The sequence below is a fragment of the Oryx dammah genome, unplaced genomic scaffold, assembly GCF_014754425.2.
Source record: "Oryx dammah isolate SB20612 unplaced genomic scaffold, SCBI_Odam_1.1 HiC_scaffold_4, whole genome shotgun sequence".
Lineage (NCBI taxonomy): Eukaryota > Metazoa > Chordata > Mammalia > Artiodactyla > Bovidae > Oryx > Oryx dammah.
The window spans coordinates 3,310,143-3,327,393 of NW_024070188.1; the positions used below are offsets into that span (position 1 = coordinate 3,310,143).

Consider the following 17,251-nt stretch of genomic DNA (forward strand, 5'->3'; position numbering starts at 1 on the left):
CCTACCTTTGCTATCCATGTGCTGTGCCATGCTCAGTCGCTTCAGTTGTGTCTGGCTCTTTGTGACCTCATGGACTGTAGCCCACTAGGTTCCTCTGTCCATGGGATTTCCCAGGTAAGAATACAGGAGTAGGTTGCCAGGGGATCTTCCTGACCTAGGGATTGAGCCCTACTCATCTGTGTCTCCTGAATTTCAGGCAGATTCTTTTTTGTTGTTGTTGTTTAGTTTTTATTTCATAATCATAAATTGAACTTTGAAATCCAGCTAAACTTGAAGAGAGTTTAAGGAAAATATGGAACCCAAAAAAACTAAAGTGAGAGCATAAAGATTATAGGATATTTCTAGCAGATGGAGGTGAAGGGTCCTTTCCTGGGCTGCAGAAGGAATGGCCTTGTGGTTAAGTAAGTTCGGTTCAGTTCAATTGCTCAGTCATGTCCGACTCTTTGTGATCCCATGGACTGCAGCACACCAGGCCCCTGTCCATCATGAACTCCCTGAGTTTACTCAAACTCACATCCATTGGGTTGGTGATGCCATCCAACCATCTCATCCTCTGTCATCCCCTTATTCTCTCACCTTCAATCTTTCCCAGCGTCAGGGTCTTTTCAAATGAGTCAGTTATTCACATCAGGTTAAGTAAAGCACAAGTCAAATTTATTAGATTTGTCCACAGTCAGCAATGATCTTCTTGTTGGTCTTGCCGTTACTGGACCCAAAGCACCCCACAGATTCCACAATATTCATGCCCTCTTTCATCTTGCAAACGCCATATGCTTGCCATCCAACCACTCAGTCTTGGAAGTGCAAATGAAAAATTGGGAACCATTTGTGTTGTGGCCAGTGTTTGCCATGGACAAGATGCCAGGACCTGTATGCTTCAGGATGAAATTCTTATCATCAGATTTCTTGACATAGATGGACTTGCCACCAGTGCCATTATGGGGTGTGAAGTCACCACTCTGGCACATAAATCCCAGAATTATTCTGTGAAAGCAGGAAATTCTATAACCAAATACTTTCTCCCCAGTGCTCAGAGCAGGAAAATTTTTTGCTGTTTTTGGAAATTTGCCTGCAGACAGCTTGAAGAAGATGAGGCCCAAGGGCTCACCATAGACAGCGATGTTGAAGAACATGGTGGGGTTGACCGTGGGGTTGACCATGACCATGCACAGCGTGGGAGGCTCTGGGGTGGAGGAGTCTGCAAGGCTGCAGGCAGATTCTTTACCTCTGAACCACCAGGGGAGCCCCTCCTTTGATATCCAATCACTCTCAATATCCACTTAAGTTCCTCATCCTCTACCATCTCCAAGTGATGTGTGATCACCCTGGCCTGCCTTTAGCAAGAATCCTGCTAGGTTAGTTTAGCCAGAATTCCTCTACCCCCACATTTTCCTTTAGTAATTTCCCATTCCCTGACCCTCACTCTGCTCCCTTATATTCCTGGATATTAATCCTCACCTTTCCCTGTTGTATTTGGACTTGAGTCCAGTCTCTCTTCCCTGGTTGCAAAACAAGGATGCAAAACTCCTTGTCCCTATACCAAGGACATTCATTCATTCCCCTAAGTGAATTCTGCCTCACTGTTCTTTAACAAGTATCATGGTACCATGAATTTATTTTCTTTAACAGATAAACTATTTGATCATTAATCTGAGGCCAAACAGTGACTTTACTAGTAATGAACCTTAAGTCACTGAATTCAAGCAAAAGCAGAAACCAAATCAAGAAGGCTGGGGCCTTTTTGTAAGATTGGTAAAAAGTGTGACATCTAAGTATATATTAGTTAATTGGAGAGAATAAAAGATCAGAATAAGGGTTTGGATTTCCTTTTGTAGGAAGCAGTCACTGAACGCTTTCTAGGGACATTAGAAGATTCTGGAATGACGTATAAAACAGAATGTGAAGGGGGAAAAAATAGAGACAATTTGGAGACTTCACCAGTGCTTCAAATGAAAAATCCCAAGAGTCTAAAGTAAGCTAGTGGTGGTGAGAATGTGGAGGATGAAATGGATGTTGGAGCTGTTATGAAGGCAGAATGAATATTAATTACATGTGGGCAACCGAGAGAGAGTGAGCTGTTAAGGGTTCGAAAATGTTTTCAGCTTAAGGCTCAGGAGGATGGTGTCCCCATGAAGGAGGAAATGTATTTAGTTCAGTTAAAAATGTGGGGCTGACCTTGAGAGAAAAATAAGAGCTCTACATAGATAAAAATGAATTATCAACATCCAGCTGGTATTTCAAGTCATGAGCCTGGATCAAACTGACAAAGGAGAAAACAGTTTGAGAGAAGAGAAGAAATCCATGGATTAATCCTTAAGAGATGTTCATATTGAAGTTGGTGTCAGGAGATAGAGTAACCACAACAAAGAGAGAGAGGGGGAATGGGAGCAGAAGAGTCTATAGTGGTTTTTATACAAGAAGGCTGTTAACAGAATCGAGTGCTGCAGGGGAAGCTGAAAATGGGAAGAAGCTAGTGGGCTTGATGGCTATGAGGTCACTGATGGCTATGGGAGAACAATTTCAGCACATCAGATGAGCATTTACTTTGGATTATGGTAAATGAAAAGAAGAATATAGGAATTTGCTAGTGTATTTTATTTTTGGAAAGTTTGGCAGAAAAAGGAAGGAAGCAGATAAGATTGCACTTGAAGAAAAAGGTAAGAAAGGTACAGAAAGGCTGTTGTTTAAGAAGAGGGCGTGTGCAGGTATTTATAAACTATAGGGAAGAGTCCTTTGAGAGGATGTGATGTGAGAAGTAAGTAGTGGGAAGATTCTTTGAGAGCAAGTTCTCAGAGAAGGTCAGGCCAGGTGGCATCCAGGGCATGATGGGAAGGATTATTATCCTTTCTTTTTTCTCACTGAAATGGAAGGTAATAGAGAAGATTTGAGTCAGATAGGGGAATGTTGGGTTGTTTTTGCCTGATGATCTCAAACTTCACAGTGGTGTAGGATAAATGGAAAATGAATTTATGTGTTCTGATTTTATCCTTTACAGATGTTCCTTAATGTACTAAGTAAAGTGTTGTTACTAGAGTGAATCAATAGTTCATTTGATTACATATACTTGTATTAATCTTTAATTATAGAGTAGAAGATTTTCCTTAATTTCAATATGTGTATACATTCTTCAAAATTCACACATCAGAAATAACACTGTTATCTGAAAAAGGAGATACATGCATACATATTTGTGGAAACTGAATCACTTTGCTGCATACCTGAAGCTAACACAATATTGCAAAGCAACAATACTTCAATGAAAAGAGAAATAATATTGGTAGTATAAAACAAAAAGCTGGTTCTTTGAAAGGATAAAGTTGACAAACCATTAGCTAGACTCATCAAGAAACAAAGGAAGAAAAATCAAATCAATAAAATTAGAAATGAAAATGGAGAGATCACAACAGACAACAAAGAAATACAAAGGATCATAAGAGACTACTATCAGCAATTATATGCCAATAAAATGGACAATGTGGAAGAAATGGACAAATTCTTAGAAAAGTACAACTTTCCAAAACTGAACCAGGAAGAAATAGAAAATCTTAAGAGACCCATCACAAGCAGAGAAATTGAAACTGTAATCAGAAATCTTCCAGCAAACAAAAGCCCAGGTCTAGACTGCTGAATTCTACCAAAAAATTTGAGAAGAGCTAACACCTATCCTTCTCAAACTCTTCCAGAAAATTGCAGAGGAAAGTAAACTTCCAAACTCATTCTATGAGGCCACCATCACCCTAATACCAAAACCTGACAAAGATGCCACAAAAAGAGAAAACTACAGGCCAATATTACTGATGAACATAGATGCAAAAATCCTCGACAAAATTCTAGCAATCAGAACCCAACAACACATCAAAAATATCATACACCATGACCAAGTGGGCTTTATCCCAGGGATGCAAGGATTCTTCAATATCCGCAAATCAATCAATGTAATTCACCACATTAACAAATTGAAAAATAAAAGCCAAAAGATTATCTATTATCAATAGATGCAGAGAAGGCCTTTGACAAAATTCAACATCCATTTATGATAAAAACTCTCCAGAAAGCAGGAATAGAAGGAACATACCTCAACATAATAAAAGTTATATATGACAAACCCACAGCAAACATTATCCTCAGTGGTGAAAAATAGAAAGCATTTCCCCTAAAGTCAAGAACAAGACAAGGGTGCCCACTTTCACTGCTACTGTTCAACATAGTTCTGGAAGTTTTGGCCACAGCAATCAGAGCAGAAAAAGAAATAAAAGGAATCCAAATTGGAAAAGAAGAAGTAAACCTCTCCCTGTTTATAGATGACATGATCCTCTAATAGAAAACCCTAGAGACTCCACCAGAAAATTACTAGAGCTAATTAATGAATATAGTAAAGTTGTGGGATACAAAATCAACACACAGAAATCCCTTGCATTCCTATACACTAATAATGAGAAAGTAGAAATAGAAATTAAGGAAACAATTCCATTCACCATTGCAATGAAAAGAATAAAATACTTAGGAATATATCTACCTAAAGAAACTAAAGACCTATATATAGAAAACTATAAAACACTGATGAAAGAAATCAAAGAGGACATTGATAGATGGAGAAATATACCATGTTCATGGATCAGAAGAATCAATATAGTGAAAATGAGTATACTACCCAAAGCAATCTACAGATTCAGTACACTCCCTATCAAGCTACCAGTGGTATTTTTCACAGAGCTAGAACAAATAATTTCACAATTTGTATGGAAATACAAAAAACCTCGAATAGCCAAAGCAATCTTGAGAAAGAAGAATGGAACTGGAGGAATCAATCTGGCTGACTTCAGGCTCTACTACAAAGACACAGTGATCAAGACAGTATGGTACTGGCACAAAGACAGAATTATAGATCAATGGAACAAAAACAGAAAGCCCAGAGATAAATCCACACACCTATGGACCCCTTATCTTCAACAAAAGAAGCAAGAATATACAATGGATTAAAGACAATCTCTTTAACAAGTGGTGCTGGGAAAACTGGTCAACCACTTGTAAAAGAATGAAACTAGAACACTTTTAACACCATTCACAAAAATAAACTCAAAATGGATTAAAGATCTAAACATAAGACCAGAAACTATAAAACTCTTAGAGGAGACCATAGGCAAAACACTCTCCGACATAAATCACAGCAGGATCCTCTATGATCCACCTCTCAGAATACTGGAAATAAAAGCAAAAATAAACAAATGGGATCTAATTAAAATTAAAAGCTTCTGCACAACAAAGGAAACTATAAGCAAGGTGAAAAGACAGCCTTCGGAATGGGAGAAAATAATAGCAAATGAAGCAACTGACAAACAACTAATCTCAAAAATATACAAGCAACTTATGCAGCTCAATTCCAGAAAAATAAACAACCCAATCAAAAAATGGGCCAAAGAACTAAATAGACATTTCTCCAAAGAAGACATGCAGATGGCTAACAAACACATGAAAAGATGCTCAACATCACTCATTATTAGAGAAATGCAAATCAAAACCACAATGAGGTACCATTTCATGCCAGTCTGAATGGCAGTGATCCAAAAGTCTACAAGCAATAAATGCTGGAGAGGGTGTGGAGAAAAGGGAACCCTCTTACACTGTTGGTGGGAATGCAAACTAGTACAGCCACTATGGAGAAGAGTGTGGAGATTCCTTAAAAAACTGCAAATAGAACTGCCTTATGACCCAGCAATCCCACTACTGGGCACACACACCAAGGAAACCAGAATTGAAAGAGACACGTGTACCCTAATGTTCACTGCAGCACGGTTTATAATAGCGAGGACATGGAAGCAACCTAGATGTCCATCAGCAGATGAATGGATAAGAAAGCTGTGGTACATATACACAATGGAGTATTACTCAGCCATTAAAAAGAATACATTTGAATCAGTTTTAATGAGGTGGATGAAACTGGAGCCGATTGTACAGAGTGAAGTAAGCCAGAAAGAAAAACACCAATACATTATACTAACACATATATATGGAATTTAGAAAGATGGTAATGATGACCCTGTATGTAAGACAGCAAAAGAGACACAGATGTAAAGAACAGACTTTTCGACTCTGTGGGAGAGGGAGAAGGTGGGATGGTTTGGGAGAATGGCATTGAAACATGTATACTATCATGTAAGAAACAAATCTCTAGTCTAGGTTCAATACAGGATACAGGATGCTTGGGGCTGGTTCCCTGGGATAACCCAGAGAGATGATATGGGGAGGGTGGTGGGAGGGGGGTTCAGGGTTGGGAACTCATATACACCTGTGGTGGATTCATGTCAATGTATGGCAAAACCAATACAGTATTGTAAAGTAAAAAAAAAAAAAAAAAAGTGAAATTAAAAAAAAAAGAATTTAGATCAACTTTAATCCCAATGGAATAAATCTGAATCATGAGCTGTAACTATCACTGCTGCTGCTGCTGCTAAGTTGCTTCAGTCGTGTCTGACTCTGTGTGACCCCATAGACTACCACTGAAGCACACTTAAATAAGGTTGTTTTCCTGGCCTGTCCTCATTTGTTAGAACTGCCCTATACCCCAACTTTTCCTTGACATGTTCCCCTTAAATGTCTTAGAGACCTTTCAATGTCAGCCTGTCCTTTATTGAAGTCACAGTTTGTCCCCTTTCCTGGCCATCTTCCTAAGGGTCCCTACTCCCTGATGGTCAACTACTTGTGTGATCCCCTTCCACATTGTATCAGAGTTGGTCTATGTGACCAATATGGAGGAAGTGATGGTATGTTAATTATACTATTAGGTTAAAAAACTCTGCAACTTCCATCTTGAAAGTTTTCTCTTGCTTGTGCTTTCTTTCCTTTGGCTATCTCACTGTATGGGGAAGGTGGGGCACAGAGTGGGGAGGAGAGGAAGCCAGCTGCTATGTTGGGAGCAGTCTTATGGAGAAGAATGGACAGCTATGGTCAATCACTAAGGAGGATCTGAGGCCTGCCAACAACCACATGAGCAAGCCTAGGAATGAATCCTTCAGTAACAACAGACTCTAAGATGACTGTGGCCCTGGCCGGTAGCTTGGTTGCAATTTCGTGGAGACTTGCTCCCATATTTCTGACCTTTAGAAACTCTGTGCTTAGTATGTTAAGTTGATATCTTATAGGGTAATTTGTTAAGCAGGAGAAGAGAGTTAATATACCCTTTACCAGACCCTCTTCTTGGATGCCTAGCATGGATCAATTGAACCATCATCTTGCTCACTTCCATAAGCCAGGATTGGAAGAGTCGTCCAGGGTACCATTTTCTCCTTCACTCTGCCAATCAATTATAAAGTTCTGTTAATCACTTATTGTGTACTGGGGACTAATTTAGATACTGTGTGTGTGTTACATCGCTTCAGTCATGTCCAACTCTTTGAGACACTATGGACTGTAGCCTGCCAGGCTCTTCTGTCCATGGGGATTCTCCAGGCAAGTATACTAGAGTGGGTTGCCATGCCTTCCTCCTGGAGATCTTCCTGGCCCAGGGAACCCATTTCTCTAATCTCTCCTGCATTAGCAAATGGGTTCTTTACCACTAGCACCATCTGGGAAGACCAATTTAGATACTAGGATGCATTGGTGAATAAAATAAAGAAAATAATCTCCTCTTATGAAATTTACCTTTTAGTACAAGATCAGGCAGTAAACAGTGAATAGTATATTGGTCTGATGGTGGTGATAGGTGCTGTGAAGAATAAAAGGTGTGTGAAGAAGAAAGTGGTGGTGATGGGGAGTTTAGTTTATGCAGGAGGGTCAGGGAAGGCATCTCTAGTACAATGTCATTTGAAAAGAAATATGAAGGAAGTGCCCCTGTGGATACCATGCAGAACGGTAGTCCAGATGGTGGGTATCATGGATGCAAAGACCTTGAGATGGTTGTGTGTTTGATGTGTTGGGGGAACAGTAAGGAGACCACTGAAGTTGGATCAGAAAGACTGAGTAGGAGGTTGGTAGGAAAAGCTATTTAAAAGGAGTATATAGCCTTGAAACTCATAGGAAAAATTCTTGATTCTATTCTACATTCATTGGGAAATCATGGAAACTTTTGAGTACAAGAGTGACAAGATCATGTTCAGGTTTCAACAGGATCATTATAGCTGATAACAGGTTTTGTGGAGGAATGGGAGAAGGGATAACAGCAGAAAAATAATGAAGATGTAGGTCAAAGTGTTGGAGTTAGAGGTGGCCTGATATGATCAGATTGTAGATGCATTTTTGAAGATAGCACTGATAATCAGTTGATGGGTTGGATGTGGGCATGAGAGAAAGTGAAGAATCAAAGTTGTCTTCAGATGATGTTGTGATGCTCTTGTGGGCCTGAGGGAAGGATGTGTCAGTCTAGCCCCCCTCCAACTTTTATGTCCCCAGTTGACCACTGCTCCCCACAACCCACCATTCCCTATGCCAAGTGTTCCCTATGCCAAGCTGCTTGCCTACCCCAAGTGGCTCCTGAGAGCTCCTGGGTGAATTCAGAGCCTGTTCAAAAATGGCAGCTGTGGTAATAGTGGCTGCAGGTTCCGATAATATTTATCTTTGAAGTTATGTTAAACTTGCTCTTATCCCAAGTTATATTAGACACTGTATTCTTTCTGTGAGTGCTCAGTGGCTCAGCTATGTCTGTCTCTTTGGGACCCCATGGGACTATAGTCAGCCAGGCTTCTCTGTCCATGGAATTTCCCAGGCAAGAATACTGGAATGGGTTCCCATTTCTTTCTCCAGGGAATCTTCCTGACCCAGGGACCAAACCCACATCGCTCGTGTCTCCTGCATTGGCAGGTGGATTCTTTACCAATATGCTGTTAAATGCATTTGAATGCATAAATAAATACTTGCAGTTCGTATGTATTGAGTGATGCTCATAGATAATTTCATGACTCCTAGTAGCAACCCTATGAAGCAGGCACTATTATTAGGACAATTTTATGGCCAAGAATACTGAGGGTTGGAAAAGTTAAGGTAATTTGCCCACATTCACACAGCTAATAAGTGGTGGAGACAAAAATGTATGTAATTCAGTAATTCCAAATTCTAGTCCAACAGAACTACATTCTGTCTCTGCAAAGTAAGTAATGTCTTTAACCCACGCAGTTACTCTGATTGCAAGATTATATGTCTCACTTTCAAATAATTGTACAAAAATTCTACATGTGAGGAATTAAATGCTTAGTTGAGAGGGAATAGTGATATGTGCTAATAGAATCTCAGAGAAATGATATCATTTCTACCTGTACATGAAAGGACTTCAGCATTAAAAACTCTCTAATAAGGACTGACTAGTACAACCTGGAGAAGGGAATGGGAAGCCACTTCAGTATTCTTGCCTTGAGAACCCCATGAACAGTATGAAAAGGCAAAATGATAGGATACTGAAAGAGGAACCCCCCAGGTCGGTAGGTGCCCAATATGCTACTGGAGATCAGCAGAGAAATAACTCCAGAAAGAATGAAGAATGGAGCCAAAGCAAAAACAATACCCACTTGTGGATGTGACCGGTGATAGAAGCAAGGTCTGATGCTGTAAAGAGCAATAGGAACCTGGAATGTTAGGTCCCTGAATCAAGGCAAATTGGAAGTGGTCAAACAAGAGATGGCAAGAGTGAACGTCGACATTCTAGGAATCAGCGAACTAAAATGGACTGGAATGGGAGAATTTAACTCAGATGACCATTATATCTACTACTGTGGGCAGGAATCCCTTAGAAGAAATGGAGTAGCCATCATGGTCAACAAAAGAGTCTGAAATGCAGTACTTGGATGCAATCTCAAAAATGACAGAATGATCTCTGTTCATTTCCAAGGCAAATCATTCAATATCATGGTAATCCAAACCTATGGCCCAACCAGTAAATCTGAAGAAGTTGAAGTTGAATGGTTCTATGAAGACCTACAAGACCTTTTAGAGCTAACACCCAAAAAAGATGTCCTTTTCATTATAGGGGACTGGAATGCAAAAGTAGGAAGTCAAGAAACACCTGGAGTAACAGGCAAATTTGGCCTTGGAATACGGAATGAAGCAGGGCCAGGACTAATAGAGTTTTGCCAAGATAATGCACTGGTCATAGCAAACACCCTCTTCCAACAACAAAAGAGAAGACTCTACACATGGACATCACCAGATGGTCAACACCGAAATCAGATTGATTATATTATTTGCAACCAAAGATGGAGAAGCTCTATACAGTCAACAAAAACAAGACCAGGAGCTGACTGTGGCTCAGATCATGAACTCCTTATTGCCAAATTCAGACTTAAATTGAAGAAAGTGGGGAAAACCACTAGACCATTCAGGTATGACCTAAATCAAATCCCTTATGATTATACAGTGGAAGTGAGAAATAGATTTAAAGGACTAGATCTGGTAGAGTGTCTGATGAACTATGGATGGAAGTTCCTGACACTGTACAGGAGACAGGGATCAAGACCATCTCCATGGAAAAGAAATGCAAAAAAGCAAAATGGCTGTCTGAGGAGGCCTTACAAATTGTTGTGAAAAGAAGAGAAATGAAAAGCAAAGGAGAAAAGGAAAGATATAAGCATCTGAATGCAGATTTCCAAAGAATATCAAGGAGAGATAAGAAAGCCTTCCTCAGTAATCAATGCAAGGAAAAAGAAGGAAAACAATAGAATGCGAAAGAGTAGAGATCTCGTCAAGAAAACTAGAGATACCAAGGGAACAGTTCATGCAAAGATGGGCTCAATAAAAGACAGAAATGGTATGGACCTAACAGAAGCAGAAGATATTAAGAAGTGGTGGCAAGAATACACAGAAGAACTGTACAAAAAAGATCTTCAAGACCTGGATAATCATGATGGTGTGATCAGTCACCTAGAGCCAGACATCCTGGAATGTGAAGTCAAGTGGGCCTTAGAAAGTATCACTATGAACAAAGCTAGTGGAGGTGATGGAATTCCAGTGGAGCTATTTCAAATCCTGAAAGATGATGCTATGAATGTGCTGCACTCAATATGCCAGGAAATTTGGAAAACTCAACAGTGGCCACAGGACTGGAAAAGGTCAGTTTTCATTCCAATCCCAAAGAAAGGCAATGCCAAAGAATGCTCAAACTACTGCACAAGTGCACTCATCTCACACGCTAGTAAAGTAATGCTCAAAATTCTCCAAGCCAGGCTTCAGCAATATGTGAACCATGAACTTCCTGATGTTCAAGTTGGTTTTAGAAAAGGCAGAAGAACCAGAGATCAAATTGCCAACATCCTCTGGATCATCAAAAAAGCCGGAGAGTTCAAGAAATATGTCTAATTCTGCTTTCTTGACTATGCCAAAGCCTTTGACTGTGTGGATCACAATAAACTGAGGAAAATTCTGAGAGAGATGGGAATACCAGACCACCTAACCTGCCTCTTGAGAAATCTGTATGCAGGTCAGGAAGCAACAGTTAGAACTGGACATAGAACAACAGACCTGTTCCGAATAGGAAAAGGAGTCCATCAAGGCTGTATATTGTCACCCTGCTTATTTAACGTATATGCAGAGTACATCATGAGAAACACTGGACTGGAAGAAGCACAAGCTGGAGTCAAGACTGCTGGGAGAAATACCAATAACCTCAGATATGCAAATGACACCACCCTTATGGCAGAAAGTGAAGAGGAACTAAAGAGCCTCTTGATGAAAGTGAAAGAGGAGAGTAAAAAGTTGGCTTAAAGCTCAACTTTCAGAAAACTGAGATCACGGCATCTGGTCCCATCACTTCATGCGAAATAGATGGGGAAACAGTAGAAACAGTGGCTGACTTTATTTATTTATTTTTTGGCTCCAAAATCACTGCAGATGGTAATTTTAGCCATGAAATTAAGAGACACTTACTTCTTAGAAGGGAAATTGCTGCCAACTTAGATAGCATATTAAAAAACAGAGACATTACTTTGCCAACAAAGACCCATCTAGTCAAGGCTATGGTTTCTCCAGTAGTCATGTATGGATGTAAGAGTTGGACTGTGAAGAAAGCTGAGGGCTGAAGACTTGATGCTTTTGAACTGTGGTGTTGGAGAAGACTCTTGAGAGTCCCTTGGACTGCAAGGAGATCCAACCAGTCCATCCTAAAGGAGATCAGTCCTGGGTGTTCATTGGAAGGACTAATGCTGAAGCTGAAACTCCAATAGTTTGGCCACCTGATGCAAAGAGTTGACTCCATGATGCTGGGAGGAATTGGGGGCAGGAGGAGAAGAGGACGACAGAGCATGAGATGGCTGGATGGCATCACCAACTCAATGGACATGAGTTTGGTAAACTCCAGGAGTTGGTGATGAACAGGGAGGCCTTGTGTGCTGTGATTCATGGGGTTGCAAAGAGTTGAACATGACTGAGCGACTGAACTGAACTGACTGATTACAGCCTACACTACTGGCTAAGTGTTTATTCCAAAATAATCTAATTTGTGTGATAACCTGGTATAAGGATTGTCATGGATGCCAATATTGAAATATCTTTTCCATATGAGTCACAAACCAGGCTGATAGATTGATGTGACATTTCCCATTTGGTCCCTCTTTTTCTAAATTGTTATTTTTCTTAACCGACCACCCCACCCCACCCCCACCCGGTGTATTTGGCATTAAGAGCTATCAGAACTCAATCACTCAGTGCTTTTCTAGAAAAAATAAAGTTCAGGGTTAAAAATAAAAAAATGCCTCTGCCGTTTTGCATTTCTTATATGTCTGATATTCTCAACTATCTTAAAATTCACTACAGATGCTATAACATTATTCAAATAATGATGGTAACACGGTAGTTCAATAGTCCGTTTGCTTTCTTTTCATTATGAAATGATATTTAAAAAGTACTTTAAGCTTCTTGGAAGAAAATCACTACTACTGTGATAATGATTGCTATTAATTTTGGTCATTTTTTCCTCCTTTATTGGATATAAAGAAAATGTCTAAGAAAGGGGAAATGCCTACACTATTTTATAGGTAAATTTAAGAAGAAATGCTGTTACTTTTTAAAGATCCATTGACAGAATATTTGAAATTATTTTTCTGCTTCTAATTATTTGGCAGAAAACAGAAAATTTCTGTAAAACAATTATCCTTCAGTTAAAAAATAAATACATTTTAAAAATAAGCAAGGACACATATAGAAGAAAAAGAAATTAGAGACCTCGAGTGATAAGACTCCAGTCACCTTCTTTCTTTATAAAATTGATTGTTCTGTTTTAATCCTAAAATTTTACCAATGTAGTTGAGTGTCAAATCCAGACAGAAGCTATTTAAAAAAAAATCAACTTGGACACTAAGTTTCTCAATCCAAGTTCAAGTTCTTTTTTTTTTTTTTTTAAATTTTAGCTATACTTGTTCTTCATTGTGGCATGTCGGCTTAGTTGCCTCATCACACATGGGATCTTAGTTTCCTGACCAGGGATTGAACCTGCATCTTCTGCTTTGGAAGGTGGATTCTTAACTATTGGGCCACCAGGGAAGTCCCCAAGTACTCTTTCCTCCACAAAGCAAAAAAGGCAGAGTAGGGACAAAAATGGTCTTGGAGCCTCACCCCAGTGTTTCAGACTTTCTTCCCTTGACTCCTTTCCTCCAAGTGTGACAACATGGGAAGATTTCCTCTTGTCAGGTCTGAGTTGCTTTCCATTACTCTTTTCTCAAAGACCTGTTTTGCTGAAGCTCTTTCCAAAAACAGAGTTTGACCAGTGGATTTTAGATACTTCATCTTCTCCACAACTTCCTGAAGAAGTTGAAAGATTTCATAGACATTTTCTTTACATCTTTGCTTTCCTTTGAGCTTCCAAAGAAGGAATGACCTGGAAAGGCTGGGTGCTGAGTTGTAGTGGGAGAAGGTTTCAGTGGAAGGAGGGCAAAGAATGAAAGATGCAAATATGAAAACTTTTCTTGTACTCTTTTTCATTATGCTTAAATTATAAAATTAAAATTTGGAAGACATGACTCTTTCTAACTCAAAAATGACTCTAGTGTCTTTAGTGGTTGAATGATGATGGGAAACATTGAAAGCAAAAGAAGAGGCCGACAGAGGATGAGATGGTTAGATAGTATCACTGACTCAATGGACATGAATTTGAGCAAACTCCAGGAGATAGTGAAGAACAGCAGAGCCTGACGTGCTGCAGTCCATGGGGTCGCAAAAAGTCGGATGCGACTTAGCAACTGAACAGCAACAGTGTAGCTCACACTGTCATTATGTCTCCTATGTGCCAGGCACTCTCTAATTGTTTTACATGTATTGCCTCATTTAATCTCCAACCTTAGGAAGCAGATACTATTATTATTATTCCCAGGGCAGGAAACAGGCCAGGGCTGGCTTCATGAGCTTGCAGATTTGTGCAATTACACAGGGCCTCAGAGGGACCCTGCATTGGTGTAATGCCATGTTGTCATCGCCTTCAAAGTCTTCAAAATTTTTGAACAAAAAACATTGTATTTTCATTTATCCCAGGCATAGAAAAAGCATGGGCAATAGCAGAGCAGTGGGTAGCTGTATAAGCACTGACTGCTAAATCATGCCCTGTTATGTGGGTTTGGGAAGAGAGAGGCTGGAAGAATATGCAGCCTGGGGTTGAGTTTACCTTGTAGGTGATGCTGGGGCCAACAAGATTTGAATTATGGAAGCATACATGTGTAAGTAAAGACTGCTTGCTTCCCACATTAATGTAGTGTATGGTATAGATTCACAGTGAACTTCTGAAAAACATTTGTTAGTGACCATTTTACTCAACCCACAGATGACACAGGAAGCACATGAATAAAAAGCAATTATTGCTACATCTTGCAATGGAATCATTCATTAAAATATGAAGCACATAGAGCCAGAACATTTAGACTTTTTCGTTTCTTTTCTTTTGCACTTTAGTGCATGAGAAGAAAGACCAGACAAAACCCTTGACAAGAGAAATAGAATGGACAAAGGTTTGGAAATGACATTATTCTCCCACGGGATCATATTTACTTGACTTCAGTGTGTTTTCTGTGGTCTGAGACAAACACACATTTCCTAGGCAATCCTATTAAATAGCACTTCCCTGGTGGCTCAGTGGTAAAGAATCTGCCTGCAATGCAGGGAATGTAAGAGACATGGGCAGGACCCCTAGGTCAGGAAGATCCCCTGGAGAAGGAAATGGCAACCCACTCCAAGATTCTTGCCTGGGCAATCCCATGGACAGAGGAGCCTGGCAGGCCACAGTCCATGAGGTCGTAAAGAGTTGGGGGTTATTTAGCAAGTAAATACCAACAATCCAATGCCAGCTGTTCACAGGCTCCTATGTGTGTCTGGAGCTCTGAAATTCACAGCCTGATCCAGAGCTCACTTCTCACTTGGAAATTTGATTATTAGGCACCTCCATTAGGATGATTCTCAGGCACTGCTAGTGAGGAAGTCCAGAACTGAGTCTTTGATCAACCGCTCTTGAAACCCTTCTTCCTCCAACATGCCCGCTTGGAACATGACTGCTTCTGTCACCCTTGCAGTTACTCATGCCAGAGTTATGCATGTTAGTTACTCACATCTGGCTCACTCTCTACATCTAATTCATGGCCAACTCTGTGCTTCATGCTGCTGCTAAGTCACTTCAGTTGTGTCCGACTCTGTGTGACCCCACAGATGGCAGCCCACCAGGTTCCCCTGTCCCTGGGACTCTCCAGGCAAGAACACTGGAGTGGGTTGCCATTTCCTTCTCCAATGCATGAAAGTGAAAAGTGAAAGGGAAGTCACTCGGTTGTATCCAACTCTTCATGACCCCATGGACTGCAGCCTACCAGGCTCCTCTGTCCATGGGATTTTCCAGGCAAGAGTACTGGAGTGGGGTGCCATTGCCTTCTCCACTGTGCTTCATATCTATCTGTATTTCCTATTTCAGTTCCTGTCACCCTCGACCAAGCTGTCTTCATCTCTCACCTCGACTCTTGCTCTGGCTTCCTTAATGTTCTCCCCACCCCTTTTTTTGTCTCCTCTTTAATTCTTCTCCACACTATAGGCAGTGATCTTAGTAAGATGAAACCTGACTCATGTCTGATGAAAAGCCTTCAGTGATTTCCCAATTAGAGTGAAACCCAAATTCCTATAGGAGGCCGAAGCAGTATGTCCCCGACCTGTCCTCAACTTTATGTCACATCCCTCCTCTCAGCTGACCAAGATTTCAGCACACCAAGAAAGTGTGGCTGACCAGCCATACTTTCCTTGTTGCTGCATCAGGAATGTGTGAGACTTAGTCCTGAATAGAGCCTGGATACAGGTTGACCTCTATCCTTGAATGCATATCTGCAAAGATTACCTTGTTCCTGATCATTGTTCAGAACCACAGAAGATGACTTCTTTGCGAGGTTCTTTTTCATCCTTTAAAAAGAAGCCCTTGCTAGTTTCTCTCTAAGTGCTCCGTGAGTTTCCATAACACTTTATTTGTTTAATGTCCTCCTCTTCTGGAGACTCTAGGCATCAGGTCATGTTATTTTTTTGTTCATTTTGTCCTTAGGGCCCAACACGATGCCTGATGCATATGCACATGTTTAACAAGTACTTAATAAGTGAAATAAACATGGCCTTAGTTTCGTTGTTTTCCATACTTTGTGTATTTTACACCTTGGACCTTGTCTTTGTTGTGTTCTCCTGAACATCTTCCCCTTCCTTTAGCGGCAGATTTTCTGCTTGCTCCTCTCCTGGTACACAGCGTTCCATACTTCGCACTGATGTTTGCCTCTGATGAGCTGTTCACCACTCAGGGCTTGAGGCAGAATTTCCACTAAAGTGCCACCCACCGAAAGTGTGGGAGTGGGTTATACGGGGCTCTGGGAATACACCCCAGATGCTTGCCACAAATGTGAAACTGCTTTGAATCTCTTATCTTTATTTAAAGTAAATTTGCATTCTATTTTATAATTATTCCATATTTTTAAACTGTAAAAAGTAGATGCTTGGTGTTGCTTATTGGCTAGTACACGTATTGCAGAAGCTCTCATTTAAACATTGGGAGGCATTTTTAGGCTGGCTCAGCTTTCAGAACAGCTCCTTCTCCACTCTTAGCAGAGACTTCCTGAGCACTATGAAGGATGCCCACGTCGTGCCCTTGCCTTTTGATCTCATTATTCTGGTTTGCTTGTCTTTATTTCATTTATCCCTTCTACCCCAGTGCTCCTTGAAATAATTCTTTTTCTTTTTAACTTTTTATTTTATGTGGGAGTATGGTTGATTAGCAATGTTGTGATTGTTTCAGGTGTACAACAAAGTGAACCCAGTTATACAAACACATGTATCTATT

At 40.3% G+C, this 17,251-nt stretch overlaps 1 pseudogene; it reads right to left on the reverse strand.

Annotated features, from left to right (window-relative positions):
- Positions 1-657: 657 nt before the first annotated feature.
- On the reverse strand, positions 658-1,160 carry LOC120862903 (annotated as a pseudogene).
- Positions 1,161-17,251: the final 16,091 nt, after the last annotated feature.